Here is a 17,994-nt window from a genome sequence, read left to right as displayed (position 1 = left end):
ACAAACCGGAGGAGAGTCATGTATGCTGATCTTCCTTTTTTATTACATTGTATTATTATTTTATTATATTGTATTTTCTTTTTAATTAAATAATTCAAGATTAGCTAAAGTTTGAGCAAGAAAACAAATAAAAATGAGAATAAGGATCACTCTAGCTTTATTGCTAGAAGTTTCTTTCCACAAAGCTTTTCAGCCGCAACACTAAAAACTGTATTTTGCCTTATCACTCCCAGGTACGAAGGAATCCTTGAAGAACACAGACCTCTTTGTGGCATCCAGACTAGAGACTCATGGTTTGTATTTGTAATGCTTAACATTTTTAAATTTCTGCTACCACACTCCCTAATTAATTATGAGTTATATTGATACAGGTAAAATGGGAAGAAGTGAAAGGAAGAGTATCACAGTTACAGATAACTTGAAATTTGAATACCGTCTGGAAACAGGAAAGCTATAGGTTTGTACATTTTCTAGAATAACCTGTCTGTTTTATTCTTCACAAATGCTCAAATATTTGAGCTGCTACATAAAACCAGCTTCAAGTGAGCCCTCTTCAACTTCTGTAGAGACTTCTACTGTACAGTCCTGGATTAGGGAAGGTATCTTCTAAGTGTAATGAGTAAGGTTCACAAATCACAGGAAGAAATAGGATTCTGGGAAGTCACTTAGCAAGTGTCTTTTTCTGAATACCATACTGAGATACACCTCTCTCAAAGCTCTTCTTCAGAGCATAAACGCCTGATTTAGGACTGTGGATTCAATTTCAGAAGTTGTTCAAACAAATATTCAGCACAGCTACTCAGAACACAGAGATTACAAAGTTCCTTTTGGATCTTGACTCAGAATGTGTGGATGAAAGATGCCATAGAATACCTAACTATTGTTAATAGCAGTCCATTTATGTTATGTTATGTTATGTTATGTTATGTTATGTTATGTTATACGTTATACGTTATGCTATTGTTTTATTTAAATTTATTTAAATTCTTTTTTATTGTACTAGTTCCATTCTTTTCATCAAACACTTGCTCAAACATTTATTCTGAAACTAATTTCCCCCATTTAATTTAATCTGCCTTTCAGTCTGAGTTTGATGTATCCCAGCTAACCTTAAGCTCGTAACTGAGATTCCCACTTAACTAAGATTCTTTACAATGGGGAAAAAGCAGTATTACCTATCCTAAATAGTTCATGGACACAGGCACTTCTGAAGACCTAAAGAGCAGTGAATATGTACATCTATTTTATATTTTAACAGTGACAACAGAAATGTTGGTGTTTACATTAAAACTCCTTCCCCATAAACACAGTCCAACGTGCTCTAAACTACACAGTTCTGTCAGAAAGATATATAGATTCGTGGATTTTAAGATCAAAAGAACTCACAGCAGCACACAAAATGAGGCTTGAAGTAAACTTTGAAGGTCATCCAACCATCTACTGATCACAGAAAGAGCTGCAAAGCTAGATCAAGTTGCTCAGCTTCTCTTTCAAGCAAGTTTTGAAGATGTCCAAAGATGAAGAACTTTCTCATATCTTAGCAACCTGTTCCAGGGCTTAACTATTTTTATTTTGGTGATTTTTTTTTTCCTTATATCCAATGAAAAATTCCTTTGCTGCAATTTGGGAACATGGCCTCTTGTCCTTCCTCTGTATACCTTTAAGAGGATAGTTCTATCATCTCTACCATGGCTGTTGCTGAAGCATGGAATAATGCTCCCCATTAGCTTTCTTTTTCCTGCACTAACATATATGTAATATACTCCAGCCTTCTAACTGTTTTGGTCACCCTCTTATGAACTCACTCGTTGTACCGAGAGGCCCATACTGGACACAAGACTAAACGGCATACCATGAGTGTGCCAGGTGAAAGGTAATAGTTGCTTCCTAAGACTTCCTGGTTACACCTTTGTTAATACATTGTTAGCCTGGGTTGACAAGGGTACACACTGCTAACTCGTGCCAGCAAGAGTCCTGGTCATGTTCTGCAGAGCTGCTCCCTAGCTAGCCATTCCCCATCTGTACTGGTGCATTGCAGCTGTTTTACTTTGATGAGGTCACAGTTTCTCCTACAGTTCAGTCTGCTTCCAAAGGTGCCTAACTGCCAGTACCGCTCCCTGAGGAAGTTCATCACTAAACCTCTGCCTGTTGGACTTCAGACTACTGAGTATCAGTCTTAATTTTCCATAGTTCTGCCAGTTTTTCACCCACTCTGTAATCAAACCATCCGGCCCATTCTTCTGTAATTTGGCTAGAATAAAACTCTTTCAAAGGGAAAAATTTGGGAAACTATTTCAAAAGCTTTACTATAAGGTAAGTAGCATTCACTGCTCTCCTCTTGACCAGCGAGTCAGTCGTTTCATCCTAAAAAACAATCAAGTTGGTCAAGCATAATTTGCTCAACATAGGTATGTGCTACCTCTTCCAAATCACCTTTTCCTTCAGATGATTGGCCATAGCTTCTATGAGGGTTTTGCTCCATATTTTCCCTGTGATGGAGGTGAAACTGCAGTTCCCTGAATCCTCTCTCTGGCCCTTTTCAAAGATACTACATTTGCTTTATTCCAGTCATAGCCGTAATCTTTCAAAGGTGCTGGAGAACAGCTTTACAGTGGTATCAAATAGGTCCTCTCAGGTCCTTTGAATGTGTCCAGTCACAACTCATGGACTTTTATGTAGCTCATTTATTTAATTTGCTTCTATCTCAACTCTGATTTACTATAGTTAAGTACTTTCTGCTAAACTTTACTGATAGGTACAGAAACCTGGAAGCAGTCTTTGCAAACAACAACTGAAGCAAACATTGACTACCTAAATTTTCCTTATTCTTCAGCACAAGGACTCCTATTCAGCAGCAAGCCCATGTTTTCCTTCGTCTTTCTCTTGCTGACAGTATCCCTTTCTCTTGTTGACAGTGTTGGCCTTGACATCCCTCACTAGTTTTAACTCCAGCTGGTATACGGCCTTCTTAATTCAATCCTTGGATGCCTGGACAATGTTTCTGTATTATTACTCAGAGTTCCACATTGAGCAAAGCTGGCCTCTGGCCATGCCTGGCTGTTCTGTGTAGATCAAGATGGATCAGTCTGGTACTTTGAGGAGGCTGCCCTTGAAGATTTTGTCTTTCAGGGCATCCTCCTAGCATTCACACATACCAATTCCCCAAACAACCCAAACCCTATGCTCTCAAAATGCAGGATCTTTACATTGGTATAACCTTCCTTGCTTGTCTCAATGCTACCTCATGGACACTGCAGCCAAGGTTGGAACTTTCATGTTCCTAATCAGTTCTGCTTTATCTGACTAATGTATCCAGCATAATGTCTCTCATAGTTGGTCCATTCAGTATCTGCCACATAAAATAATTACAGTGGTCTAGCTTATTCTTCTGTGAAGCACCAGCCAGCAAATTTTACCCTTCTCTCCAGTGTTGAGCCTGATATCTTGTCTTTGGTTCCAGCATATTTTCCAGAAAGGCATTCAGTATTGATCTGAGGCCCGAAAAGTGGTGAATAAGACTCTTTTGCAGATAGCTTTCCTGCTTCACTAAAAATATATGCTTATTTTTATTTTGAATTCACCTGAATTTACCTTTCAAATTTGGTTATTCTTCTAGTTTTTTTCTACTAAGTTGAAAAGCCCTTTGACATTTTTTTCTTACACAGGTACTTATATGGAAAAATCATGATTATGCAGTAAACATAGATGATCAAATTTTCAAGCTGAGAGAATATCTTTAAATATTTTCCACTTTCTGGAAGTTGGAAGTGTAAAAGTTTCAGTAAGGATAAAGAGCAGTGACTCCCAATGTATCTAAAAGTTTGTCTAAAGGCTTGAGCTAGTTCATTTGGGCATTCACTGAGCCAGTTCACTCATTCCTTGGCTCTATTGTACATGTAATAAGCATTACTGTGGGCCTCAGGTAAGACTTGAGCTGGAAAGTAATAGTATAACCTTATCAGAAGCAAAAAGTGTAGCTTCTGAAACAATGACTTTTACATAGTGAGTATGATAAATGAAAGCACTTTCCTCTTGTTTAAGAAACTAGGTTTTTATGAGTTTATTGTAGGATACTTAGAGGGATGGGGAAATCCTTTATTTGAGTTTGTAAATTTTATTGGCACTAGTGTTCTTTTTTTTTTTTTTTCCTTTTTAAATCCTAGGATTTATTGCTTTTTATTTCAAAGCAATAAGAACTCGAGAGAAAATTCTCGACACAGTGTTTCAGACTGTTCTGCTCAGGTGTAGAAAGGCTTTTTTGGCTTTCCTGTTCTCCCGTTCAGTTGGTACGTTGAACATAGGCCTTTGTGTACCTATGCTAACAGTCATTTAAATGCAAAACCTTAAAATTCATCATTTAAAAGGGCATTTTGTTTCTTTGGTTTTTGAGGTTTTGGGCAGGTTAGCCTTTTTCATTGGTTTTGGGTTAGGATTATTTTTTGTTGGGGTTTGTTGCTTGGGGGTTTTTTGTTCACCTTTAACTATCTGTGTATCTTTCTTTGATTTAAGATTTATGAAATTAATTTAGCTGCAGGCTGTTTCTAAATTCCCTTCCTCATTTCTTGTTGTTGTTGTTGTTCTTCTTCTTCTGTTCTCTTCTATATTTAGTCAGCCTCTGGTCTTTCCAAACTTGTATGTTCTTCTTAAAAGAAACTTTAAGCTTTAGAGTTCAACATATTAAAGTATACTCAGAATGATGGATAGCAATTTTCTGAGCTCAAATAATCTGCAATGCAAACTGATTTCAAGACGTTATTGTCACAATTTAAAGAGTCACTGAATACTTCTAAAAATCAATTTTTCTTTCACTGACTTATTAATATGAACATCAGCTATGAATTTTGTTGCAAATGTTGGTTTTTTCACTTACACATAGTAAAAGTAGGAATGTCAGTTTAATTTCCTGAGCTTTTTTTATTCAAATTTCTGTGTTAGTTTCTTGAGTGCAGAGCTTAGCATAGGACATTTGCTCAGAGTCCTCTAAATGGGAAGAGACAGGTAAAACTGGTGGAGCAGAAAAGAGTCTGAGCAGTTTGGCTGAAAGATTATGCTGACTCTGAAGTCTGATCTAGGGCCTTTTGCAATCAGTAGGCAGCTCTGTTTCAAAGTCAGTGGATTGTGATTTGACTGAGTGAAATCAAGAATGGGATCCTCTACAAACAGCAGTGGGTGGGAGCATCACTTACTTCTGGAATGTGCTACCAGCATACTTCTTAAGTGCACAGACAAAAAATGCTGTGTGAATTTCAGTTTCTGTCAGTAGGTCACTTTCCACTTCTCATGTAACAACTTTGATAAATTCTCAGTACTGCAAGGCATCAATGACCTAAACCAAAGTATGTTCAATGAAATTAAACAGAACATAAAAGGGAAAATGTTTCAATATAGGTACATGAAATTCATTTACTCACTGAAGCTTTGACCATCTGTATTAGCTTTCTAGACAATAGTATAGAATCCCTCTAGCATTATCAGTGAGAAAGAAGCATTTCTGCAAGGTCACACATCCATTCTCAAAGTGGCATGGCCAGTATATGGGAAGAATCTTATATAAAATATATTTTCTTTTAAAATTTAGAGAGGGAACCAAAATGATTACCTTAAAAGAGGTGCCAGGGTTATACAAAACCATGTTAACCTCCACAATCTTTTGTTCTATTACAGATTTTTTAAAAAATTGAAATAAGGAACCCTTTTATCCCTATCTAACTAAACAATTATCAAGTGTTATGAGCACTAACAACCTGCGATTCTTCCAGCTTTCTCTTCCATGTTTGACCCAGTCCACATACCATGGAGCATTCCATCATGAAAATACAGTTCTAATTCACTGAGAGCTGTTTCTTTTTTTCCCTTCTGCATATTCTTCTGTACAGTAAACTTGCAAATGGGTGCTGATCCCATTGGACTGAAGGACAGGATATTTTCCTGAAAAGTAGTGATTCCAGAATGAGTTTGGTCAACTAAATTTGCAGCTGTTGGCAAACAAGTTTCTGCAGCTAACAGAAAATCTCCAGCTCCATTGCAGCTGTGAAAACATTATGTTAACAAGACCTCTCTGCTTCAAACACTTAAATTCATTTTGTCACTTAAATTATCCATCAAGAGTCACATTTTCTAATGAGTGTCCTTTGATGTCTTGTTCTTCTTAAAGTTAAGTATTTCAGTATGCCAAGGTGACTTCAAGGAGGAAATGCACTTAACTTATTGTTCATTTGAAGGGCTTTTCTTGTGGACAGCATGATTATCTCATCTTGTCAGGGAGGTGGCCAGGGGTTAGCTTTTGTTCTGTCTTTGTCCTTTTTCCTCCAGCTCCAGTTTCTTGTTCATTCTCTGCCAGAATACAAATCAAGACAATGACGTGTGTTGGACAAAATGTCCATCATCTTTTTAGTGTGCATCTCTATCAAGCTACAGTAAACCAGAATCCTTTGTAACATTGAAGTGAATGCAGTATCAATACAGTCAAACCATGATAGTGAATAATGTTAATTTTTGAGACCCTCAGTTCCCACAATAAAGGTGAGAAAAAATTGGAACCTTTCCACTTAGACAGGTAACAGCTAAAATGAAGTGTCTCACAGCTAAGGGTTTCTAACCCAGATCCTGGGCTGCTGTCTTTATATACAGCTGCACACTGTAAAGTCAAGGTTCTTGGGATGTTCATCTAAGACCTCAAAAGTGAGGGTTTTCCTTTGACCATTGTAGGATGACCATAAGTCATCCACATCCAGTTACTGCCATTATGTAAATGACTATCACCCAGTTATTTTAGTATCTTTGTTCTGGTCTTTATTATGATCCAGTTCTGCATGTGCAACTGTTCATAAGTACATAACAAAGGTAGATAACAAAACACTAAACAGCTAAGCTAAATTTACCTTCACTTATGCAGCCTTCAACTTGAGGCAGGCACAGATTGTGCTTCTACCTAAATCCTTGAATTCTGAAGCTTCAGTTCCCAACATCAAGTCCCAAACTAAAAATCCTTAATACCTCACTGGACCCTCCAATGCTTTACAAGGTTCTTTCCCAAGAAACTGGAAAAGTGAGTCAGAGAGCAATAACGGCAGGAGTAATTGTAGACTACTGACTCTAGGTTTGTTTTCTGAAGCCTGCTACAGAGGAGGACCTTTCCACCATTTTCACTGATACAGAACCAAAATGGAGAATGCCTCCTACTATAAAATATAAGCTAATACCCCCCAACTTGATAACTCAGGTTTATAACCTGATACCATACCCACTTAAATTATGAAAAGATAAAGGATTTGTGACCAGTCTGTTAAACTTTAGCTTAGCCTCCATCTCTCACTTTTGTATTTTAAAAAAATCTTGTATCAAAACCTACTTGATGTGATTCAATCTGAATGGATATTTTCACCTAACTTTTTTTCACAGCTGTTTCCCACACTACAATTCCTAGTGCCTTTAACATCATTACTTAACATAATTTGGTCATTCACAGTGGCTTTTTTTGTCACTTGTGAAAATTAGTGAAATTTCCTTGCACATAGCAATCATTTTTTATTCCTGCATAGTCTGCAGTGTCAGAGCCTCATGAGACGCATGCTACCTTGATGTGGTCAAACGTAGATCATGAAAGTAAAAGCAAGGGAGGGGGGGAAGGTATTCGTTTCATGGAGAAGAAAGCAAGTAAGATAAGTGAAGAGATATTCTGATAAACAATCAGCTCAAGGAAAGGTCTGCAAGATTAAATTTGTGTTTGGGAAAAATGACTGAGGCAAATGACTTTAGATGTGGTTTAAAAACGTGGGACAAAGACTCTCCTTCTACTGCCCACCACCTTGCTAGAATTCATTCATTCATCCTTCAATTAAATGAATGGATTCTGGTTGCAGGCTTGGAGTTAATATGATTGTTGGACAAAAAGAAACAAATTATAGCCCGGGGGGGGGGGCGGGGGGGAAGATAAATATCTTCTGAATTTGAAAAGCAATCAACTTTAGATTGAAAACTGCAATAATATTATTTTAAATTCCAAAAGGATTGAGGATTTGGAGATATATACATGTATGTATGTATGTATATGTATATGTATTTTTCCTCTCCTGACATGACTTTTAAGTTAAAAAGGTCATACTTGTTTCACCTGCTTACTAATGGCTCTGTGGCAGTAACTATAATTGATAGTAAAGTGGGGAATTTTTTGTCATTCTTTATGGATTCAGATCCTGCAGATTAGAAGCTTCGAGGATTATCAGACAGCCACAGTCAGAACTGAAGAATTATCAGAGGATAATCTTGTACTATTGCAAACTCCCTGCTATTAGGTGTCATCCAATCATTCATTCAAGGAATTGTTATATATTTGTTCAGCTGCTCTGCATTGTTAAAGTCTCCTTCACTCCCTTTCAAATTTACTTACATGAACTGTATAAGCATTATAGATGGTACATAATACGTCTCTTCTGTAAAAAAAAAAAAAAAAAAAAAAAAAGAGCTGATTTGGTTTTTTACATTTTATTTTCATTTAAACCAGGGCCAAAGTTGAAGAATCACACCCACACATAGAACTTAATATAATAAAAAATTATTTATAACTTTTTCTCTTGGTTTCCATGGACAGGCTTCTCTTACTTTCTCTTCAACTTACATTTCTAGCTAGAGAGCACTACAGTGATCTAACATGAGTGGATCAAGAGGCATGCAAAATGAGAGCAAATAGACCTGAATCTATCCAGCTCCTGCTGTTGCTATAGAAGGCTGTCAAGTTCTAGGAGGGGAAATGGGAGAAATCTTGGAAGAAGGCAGTCTGCACCCTATAAAGACGGATGGAGGGGGTACCAATGTCTCTATGGCTTTGGCTACATCTCCTGACTTACCTTTTTCTATGAGGCCAGCAAGAAAATTATGTCAGAGAATTAGGTTGAAATATCTTAGTGACTGGACTGGGTTGTTCACTAAGAGGTTGATGGATTTCCCTCAGCATGGATGTCACTGATGACACAAATTGCAGGGCCAAGGGGACTAAGGCCTTGACATTCTAGAGATAACCCCAGGAAACGGTGGGAACAGGTTGAAAAATGACACCATTTGGGCTAATTTTTAGGTCACGAGTAAATGTGAAGGACTGGGCATATTCTGAAAGGCTAAGGAATAATGTCACCAAGACTTGGTATTTCATGCAGTCTCCTGTGTGTGAAACTCATTGCTCTTTTACATTGGAATAAGAAACTGCAGCCCCACATGCTTTGCAAAACTCATAAATAAAGACTCTTTCTCATCTCTGAAGATGAACACCAATCAAACACGTTAAAGCATGACAGCTTCCCAAATTATCTCTATTAACTGAGCTGTTATAACATACTGTGTGTGTTCTCAGTATATTCCAATTTCTAGGTACAATATTTTAGCTTAAAGTGTAGTGAAATAAGATTAAGCTTATATGTTTTATAGCATAGTCATGACAGACCAAGAATACATATGTGGTCAGTTACAGAAGCTCATTTAATGGGATGGGATGTCACGAAACTGTGCATTCTGTGCAATCACTTGTGTGTGCCTATAAAGCTTTCTCATTTACTGAAAAGTGCTGCAGCACTCTTTTTGGAAAGCTTCCATCGGCATAAGACATCTATGCACCAAGTGAGAGATCAAGACTCACATCTCTTTCACCATGACCGTTTATCTAACCCTCCTCCTTAAATATATGCACCTGGAAAAACAGATAACAGAAGCATTTCTTGGCTTGCAGAAGATTCATATCCCCAAGTGAGTCAAGTTTCCAGGCAAAAGATTTTCCCATCTGGAATTTTGGGCATCTAATAAACTAGTTGTCTGTTTGCCTGTCTGTGAATGAGTACATGTATCTCATGGCCATGTCAACACATGCTTGTACGAGTACTTGGGGTAAACTGCTAGTGTTTCTCTTGAAAGCCTATATTGAAAGAATGATAAGAAATGAAAAAAATACATATTTTGTATCTTCTCAGTTTTCTTATAAACAGTATTGCTCTTCATGAGAACTGCAACACTAAATATCTAAGAGATGAGATCTTTCCCAATATTTATTTGTCTATGTGTTTAATGCGTTACTTTCCAGTAATTAATTGCATCAAAGAAGCTAAACCATTGAAACAAGAGAAAGGGACAAAAGTGTGAGTCCTTCGAGGGCCTGAGAATTTTTTAAACTTATTACACAACTTTCTTGATGATATCTATAACTTTTTGTGTGGAAGTAGCAGTTGCCCTTCTGAAAATAGTTCCTGGATGGAAAATTATTTCAAACCAGCTCCACAGGGGGAGTAAGACATCTGGCCTTACTTGTACAGCTGACAAGACTAAAGTGCAGCCTATACTCAATGGATCAGCTAGGAAATGCTGTGCATTCAGTGATGACTGGTAGGACCCTGCATCCCATAGGTGATGCTAAGAGCAGAGGATGAGTACCACGCTAACCTGAGGCATACTGGAAATTGTTCTGGGCTTCCAAAAGCCTTAACCTGTTTCCTGAATTTAGGTTATTCTTTTAAAAATTGAAGACTAGTCTGTTTCAGTACAGAGGTCCCTCTACTGTAACAGCCTGGCAGCTTCAGGTCTTACCTGAAGTGCAGAAGTATTCAGCTTGCTTTTTGCCTGAATGGACTTAAACTTTTCTTTCCTGGCATATGACCAGCTATTTGCTTGCAAATAAAGCCTGATAAATGAATGGCATCCATCTATTTCTAATCTAGGAGGAACAGTTTATCTGTTTCCCACTTGTCTGACCACAATGGCAAGCAATTCTGTGTCCCTGCCTCTCTGTTTACCAAATGAAATAGCGTTAACACTTTTTTTGATTTACTGTTATAACCCTACAAATATTCTAACCTAGGATCCATCCCTCCTGTTCAACCTCTTCAATTTTGCATTATGAATAAAATTAACCACTGGGCCAGGGAGCTGATGGACATGATCTGCAGCCTAACATTTATGACATTCATACAGAGAGAAAAGGAAAGATCTTAACTATGTTCACCGAGTTTCACAGTGAGCATTCAGCCATGGGAACCAGTGTCAGGCTTCTTTCCCGCTTGTCATAGAACAGTTCATAACTGTGTGATCGTCCAGTTGTCTGTATGATGGGACAGGATGTACCCTCAGCAAGTTTGCTGATGACACAGAACAGGGAGGAGTGGCCGATACACCAGAGGGTCATGCTCCCACCCAGAGGAAATGGGACAGGCAGGGCAAATGGGCTAACAGACACCTCATGAACTTTCACAAGGAGAAGTGCCAAGTCCTGCACCTAAATCCCATGCATCAATATATGCTGGGAGAAATCCAACTGGAAAGAAGCTTGGCAGAAAGCGACCCAAGGGTCCTGGTGGACACCAAGTTGAGCATGAGCTAGCCATGTATCCTTACTGCTAAGAAGGCTAAATGGTATCCTGAGCTGCATTGGACAAAATACCCTCAGCAGACTGAAGGAGGAGATGCTTCCCCTTTGCTCAGCACTGGCCAGATCACACCTGGAGTATTGTGCCCACTTCTGTGCTCCTCAGTACAAGAAAGACATAGACATACTGGAGAGAGTTCAACAAAGGGACACAAAGATGATCAAAGGATGGGAATATCTCTCGTATGAGGGTATGAGAGGTGAGACTATTTAGCTTTAGCAGGTGAATTGGACCAGGTGACCACCAGAGTTTTCTTCCAACCTCAACCAGTCCCTGAGTCTGTGATTCTGTTTATCTGGAAACACATTTTAATTATATGTTTCTTTAACTTTGTGAAAAGTGTATGATCAGATCATAAATGTTGTAATTTATTGTTTTTCTATATATATATATATATAAAATCATTCAAGGTATTAGTCTGAAAGACCTTATGAATGATTCATTATCAGTGCTTGATAGTGGTTAATTATATCGGTTATACAGTATAATTCCTCCTCACTAGTCATTTGGTCCTGTGCACCAGGTCCAGGGAAAGGAATGTTAAGTATGCAAACTTATGCACTCACATATTTCTAGGACATATTTACCCCCAAATAATGATTCTGGAGCCCTAGGACCTGTGTGAACTTCGGTTCTCTTTCAAGGTCAAACATCAGTCTTGTTCATAGCAGAATGCTACTCAGCATATGAGCCCAACAGTTAGGCTGACAGGCAGACGGACAGACAGACAGTGATCAGGTATTTAATTCTTTCTTGTTCAACTCCTGAGATATCTAATCTCTCCCAGCTCTGCTTCAATGCATGTAAAACCTTGGGTCAGAAGTGAATGCTGAGTTTATTGTACACAGCTCACAGATGGATATATTACAAATACAAAAAAAATATAAAGGATAAATACTGAATAATTGTCGTGTGTTCTCCCAACTCACACCTAATGTAAGCAAAAGCACTATGGTACCTTGTTTCCTGCTTGTCGTTAGGTTCATATTTATTTTGTTGCTTTAGCTCTTATTTTGTCAGTTTTAGATGTTTTCTTTGATTAACACACAGCATGTTTTCCCCTAGTCTGTTTTTTTCTACTAGCTCTGTCATAATCTGTCAGGTACATTATCTTTTTATATGTAAAGGTTGTTAAAGAAAAATTCAATAAGCAGATTTTTTAAAAAACATATGTATATTTTTAATCTAAATACATATATATGTTTTAGCAGGGGAAAATAGATACCTCTGACACTCAAACAATTGTGATACAGAGGGTTATGTGCACTCAATACCTTTTATACTCACAGTAAATGGGAAGTGATGTTTGCAGTGCTTAGAACTCTTCCATCAATTGTTTAGCTACATTATGGAGAAGATTCCACCTTATATCTTACCCCTTCTGTTTACCATCTCAAATGTCCCCTACGTGCTGTCTTCCTGTTTTATACCTGGTATATTGGGATCCCATTACAGTAGGCTGTGGGCAGAAACAGAGCCTCAGGACTGAGGGTTTTGGTATTGTTCATGGCGGGATCTGATCTCACCTTGAAACAGAAATTTTACTGATTTGGATTCTGCATCTTCAAAAAAATCTGGGTTTGTTTTGGTTTGGTTTTTTGGTGGGGTTTTTTTGTTGTTTTGTTTGTTTGCTTTTTTGGTTGGGTTTTTTGTTTGTTTGTTTTGGTTTTGGTTTTGTTTTTGGTTTTTACCACTGCTATAGCAGTCATGTGGAATCCTCCATACATCATGGTTTGTGCAAGTCAGTTCAGTGCAAGCTCCCTGCAAGGTCTATGAAATGTCTCTGACTCAAAATCCAGTTTGGGGAAGACTTCTTACATGGAGCTGGCCAGTTGCTCCCTTGCCATACTAGGGGTGGGGTGGTAGTGGGGGAAAAGGAAAAAAGAAGTATTTGCAGTAAATTCTGGTTATCTTTATCTTTTTATGTTCCAGAAATTGTCTCACTAATATAAGGACTGCTGTCATGTGGTGAAAAGGACCTGGTATTACAGCCTTTGAGTGACCCTGGATATGTTTTTAATGTTATCCCATTGCCAAAGACAACATAAACAGTTAAGCAATGGGTCAACCCATAACAGCTAGAACCAGGAATCTTGGCTTCCAGGCTTAAATTTACCCTTGGATTGAGGCAGAGGTTTGTGATTGGCTCTAATGTTATTTAATTTCTTTGTCTTTCATTTTTCTGGTAAAGACAAATTTTGGATTTTTTCCCTTCAGGATGAGCCTTGAAATGTATGAATGCTGAGAGATATTAACAGCAGGCTGAAGTGCTATAACTACGTGCACACAGGCCACAGCAGAAGTCAGAGAAAATTTGCACAGCCTTAGTAGTCTGCTACATGCACAAAGGACTGGAGCCCTGTTGAGAGTTTTAGGGAGAGTAGAAGAAGCTGTTGCATTGAAAAACTCAAGGAAAGAGTTAACAGAAAACATGCCTCCTTCCTCCAGCAGCCTTGAGCAGTTGGTGCCTTTGCCATTAAATATTTTCACATCTAAGCTTTCTATTTGCCTTGAATTACTGAAATACACTAAGCATATCTCTCAAAGGACCCAAAGCGATGGTGTAATAGGTTCCTGCTAAGAGCTTGAAACTGTACAGCAATCTAGTTTTAAAATACAACACAAATCTTTATCTAAAAGCACTAACACCTCACTCCTGTGTTCTCAGAGTATGTTTTCACATTTCTTTTTGCAATGCCTAGCAGGGAGGGGGTGGGCGGTGGGGAAACAACTACAAGAGAAATGATGCATTCTGGGCAAAGAGCCAATTTAAAAAGTCTGTTCCCTCCAGTTTGCTGTCACTTGTCGCGGTTAAACAAAACATGGAATAGAAAAAGAGAAATTGGCTTCAGTGTAAATGTCAACATTCTGATTAAAGCAAACATGAAGCATTCACAACTCTTGACAAAAAAAAAAAAAATTAAATTGAATTATGAAGGGTATGCAAATGAGGCCCTTCGTCTGTGTGATTAAGGATATGTATGAATTTGCATTTTCTGTTTATACTATTAAAGAAAATGTGACAGAGCTGGGTGTTCAGGAACATGCAGGCATGCCTTTGCAGGGGTTGAAGCTTTCCAGTATGTTTGTATAAATTATGTGAATTAAAGTGTAGGTGCATGCCCAGATGTGGGTTGCATATGCTGGTGTACCCTTAAGGTACGCATGTATAGGTAAGTAAATGAGACTTTTGTCCACTCCCATTTGCATTTATCTATAGAAGTGAGAAAAGGAAAAACAAGATAGTTCTTGGCTTCAGAGAGATACTCTACTTTCAATATACAACTATGTAAGTAATGTCCTCAGTCAAAGTCAGCAGCAAAAAGAGACTTCTGAAATGGGGAAAAAGACTTGGAAGTAAAAACAGAATCTGGAAGGCAAAAAACCCCAAACCTCACCACTTGAGAATATTTGAAATGTGTTGTTTTCCAAGAAGGATAATGGAGAATTACGAAAAATATATTAATTATTTAAACCTGGATAGGATATGGTCCCAGTTCCTCTGTAGCTCGTTAGGCACAGATCTTGGAAATTGAATTGTTTGAAATGTGCTTTTGCAAAGCTCTTGGCATGCCTTCATGACATAAAATTTTAAAGCAAGTATAATACATTTGAATTCCATAATTAAAATTAATGGCAAAATGAAAAATAAATGGCCTGCATTGGTCCAGTTTCCCTACTATAGAATATATTTTACTGGTATACCAAACTGTGTACGTGATGTGTTCATGCCGTATACTTCAACTTTTTTTTCCATTCTCTTTTTTCTCTTTTTTTTCCCCATATTGATTGGTATGTGTGAATAAATTTGTATCTATGCCTTCAACTATTCCCTCTTTAGTAAATATGTAAAAACATTAAAATACTACATAAGCCACCAGACAACATGCTTAACTACAAAGCATTTCTACTCAACCAAAGCAGTGTCTGTGCACTCAAAACATTTCATTCATGCCAGGATTACTTCAGGATACTACCTACTACCTCCTCCCTTGCCTTAGAAAGTGGTATGTACAGAAAAGGAATCTGACAAGATTACCGCATATTTATTTTATTAACAGCATTTAAAACCCTAAATTATGTTTTAAAATCTGTCCAACAAATATAAGTACTGGGATGAAATAAACTAGGCATGTTCAAGGTGCATGAGGGTTTATCTGGGTTGCCAAAAGAAATGCCTGCCTGCATTTTACTTGTTTGTTTCCTACAAGAAGACTACAGTAATGTTTTCAGCATAGCACTTAACAAAATAATCTGTCTGTCCCCTGGGTTCCTCTTTCTCTCTCTTTCTTTCTCATTTCTACCATTCCTTGCAGAAAATATTATTGCACTGCAATTAAAATCTGTTTATATCTACCCAAGCTAATTATTTGCTCATATAAAGGATGGATAAATATGTATTTGATATTTTCTCATGTATCTTGCCAATAAGGTTGGACTGTTACCACGGTATATAAAAGCCCCTCTTATCCAGGATACCTGTCCTCTTTACTTTTCCAACCCACAAGCATGAGGTCTTAAGACCTGTGATAATTAATTTAAGATCCAATGCTGCAGCACATCTCACGCTGTATCTGAGATCCCCGTAAGAGTTCAGCATTTTTCCTTCCTATAAGAAGCTGTTGTGCTGATTTCAAAGCCTTTTTAAAATGACATCAGGCTCAGATGTTCCTCTGTATTCCTTCCCCTAAACTCCTATCGATTTACTAACATATTCACCCCTTTATGAAAAACACATTTCCTTTCCCTGTGGCATGGAGAGAGAAATGCTCTGGAGCAGGAAAGTGAACAAGCCCAGCTCACAGCCTAACTGTGTGAGACCTGATTGCTACAGATGGGTTCTCGCAAACTTGCAGAGCTCCAAAGACACGGGGCTCTGCGTGGGGCAAGCCTGGACACATGCACGCTAGACTGATGGACTGACAACAGTTTAAGGTTTAGGTCATAGCCGTTCAATGTACTTGTACCCAGCAGACAGCAAATAAGGAAATAAAGCTATAAGATTTTTTATTATTTTTTCCCCTAAAATATCACTTACTACAACTTTATCTTGGCTTTCAACAGGTATGCAATACATGTTCATTACTTGCAGTGAGATCATTCCTATGCTCAAATTAAGCCTGATTAAGAGGGAATCTAGGTTTAACCACTGACTCAGTAATGTCTGTAAAGATATCTTCAGGCAGGAACAAACATAATTATGAGTACTGAGTGACTGTCAACTTAAGGACAGCTGAGCTTTGGGGTTCTTCATTGTCAGTGTAGAGCAGCAACCATAATGCCTGAATTAGATATCTATAATATCTTTCCACTGACTTCAATTGGTGAAAGGTGGACCAAACAGCAAGATGAAAAGCTCAAGGAATTGTCAGGCCATCTGTCTGAAACCAAACCAAACACATATGTTTTCTATCAATGGAAAAATAAATTGTTGGACTTTCTGAGACTCAACTGTCATTGTAGAAATTATGATAATAAATGAATGCCATTACACCCCCTTCCCCCACTGCCATAAACCAGATTACATAAACTACTGAAAACACAATTCCATCAGCACAAATTAACTATTATGGCTGAAAAGCAAACTTCATCACAGACAGCTCATAAAATGCTGATTTACAGATTAAATGAAGGTATACGCTTGTATATATATATATTTTATATTCTTTTCCATGTGTCCCTGACCACTCATTCTGGTGAAAAAGATAGTGGCTTATCTGACATTTTGTTTTTAGCCACTATGGCTGTTCTTACATACTCATTTTATTCGGTTCTAGAATAACGAATTCTGAGGCTGAGCATATATTCGTCATTTTTGATCTACAAAAAATGAAAGGACAACTTGTATGCTTCACATTTCATTAATATTAACCATGTCAGTAGAACTGTAGGTGACTCAAAGGCAAAGAAAAGATCTAATAATGGTTTTGGCGATGTTAAATATATGTTTGTCTGTCTATCTTATCACCTTTCACACACACAAATAATGAAAAGGAATGTATTTTCTACAAACTGAGTGCTTACCTAGATATTATTAGTATTTCTCAAGTGCAGAGCCTGCAATATAAGGTATCACCGCAATGTCATGGTCAAGGTTCAAAACTTCCACTGGCTTGAGCATTGCAGTGTCCTCAACCTTAGTGTGATCAGAGCCCTTAAATTTCATAACCACAGACCAAATCCTTCTACCAACACAGTTACTCCATTGTACAAGGCCACCAGGTTGGGCAGGCAGGAAATGAACCCTTAAATAACTCAATTAAGTAGTGTTGGATGGGGCTTTGAGCAACCTCATCTAGTGGAAGATGCCCCTGCCTACAGCAGGAGGGTTGGAATTTGATGGCATTTAAAGGTCCCTTCCAACCCAAACTATCTATGATTCAGCAATCCTAATATGAAGAATTAGAGAAAGGAGAAAAAAATACTTACATATCTTTATATGTATGTATGTATCTTCCCTAAACAGTGCGACTCTGGTATGAGTCCAAACCTGACCATAATGGTAAGTATAATAAAAAGCCCTGCTCTCGAGAGGGACATGCATCAAAGAGAAGGACATTGATTTAACTGACTAAATAGCCAGATACTAAGA

This window comes from Falco naumanni, chromosome Z (genome assembly GCF_017639655.2).
Source record: "Falco naumanni isolate bFalNau1 chromosome Z, bFalNau1.pat, whole genome shotgun sequence".
Lineage (NCBI taxonomy): Eukaryota > Metazoa > Chordata > Aves > Falconiformes > Falconidae > Falco > Falco naumanni.
The sequence above is the reverse complement of the archived record's forward strand: the minus strand, read 5'-3'. Positions refer to the sequence as shown.